Source organism: Brassica oleracea, chromosome C5, assembly GCF_000695525.1.
Source record: "Brassica oleracea var. oleracea cultivar TO1000 chromosome C5, BOL, whole genome shotgun sequence".
Classification (NCBI taxonomy): Eukaryota; Viridiplantae; Streptophyta; class Magnoliopsida; order Brassicales; family Brassicaceae; genus Brassica; species Brassica oleracea.
This window is the reverse complement of record NC_027752.1, coordinates 29,291,355-29,292,333: the sequence shown is the minus strand read 5'-3', so window position 1 is coordinate 29,292,333 and position 979 is coordinate 29,291,355.

Genomic DNA, 979 nt, shown 5'->3' with positions numbered 1-979 from the left:
TTTTAATACATGTACTTTTCACATTGGTACTCTAGGGACCCCGATGCTTCTTAGGCTGCACAGGGGTTTTAGGTAGTTTCGACAGCATACTAAGGCTTGCGCATACCCATTCCTGCTTTATGTCTCATACCCGTTTTGATTTTTAGGACGTGCCACTGTGGACGTGCCATTTTTTGCAAGGGTTGGCAAGGATCAGAGGTCTCTGAAGACCTGATCCAGCTCGTATGCCCCTTTAGGTATAATGATTTCCCCTCTGCCTTTATAGTCTGAACTATTTTATTATAAGATTTGTCCGGAGATGTTTAGCATACATAGGAGTAGGAAATCATAATGCTTAAATAGTATATCGTAGTATAATAGAAATCATGGTCCGGGGACCGTATTAAAAATGATAGGCTTTGAGGTGCAGGGCGTTCCAGCAGTTGGGTTGTATTTTACCTTTGCCATCTTGCAGCCTGTAGGCACCTGCTCTCCGCACCTCGATGACGTTATAGGGTCCTTCCCACCCGGGGGTGAGTTTCCCCGTTGTTTTTTCTGCTCGTCGTAGAACCCAATCCCCTTGCTGGAAGGTCATGGTTCTGACTTTCTTGTTGTACGTGAAGTCTTGCTGGTTGGACCAGTTTCTTAGCCAAACGGCCTCTCTTTTTTCGGCGAGAAGGTCGAGGCTCAGCGCCATCAGCTCGTTGTTCTCCTCCTGAGAGGTAGACCCTGAGACTGTTGTTCTCACGTGCATCTCCGTGGGTATTATGGCCTCAGAGCCATAGACCAGCGAGTAAGGAGTTTCTCCTGTCGCTGTTTTGGGAGTGGTCCGGTAGGCCCAAAGGACTCCGTGTAGTTCTTCCGCCCTCTTCCCGTGAGAGCCCTCCAGTCGCTTTTTAAGCATGTTGACCACGGTTTTGTTTATGGACTCGACTTGTCCGTTAGACTGGGGGTATCGGGGTGTGGCGAAGGTGAGCTTTATGCCCCAGTCCTTGCAGAA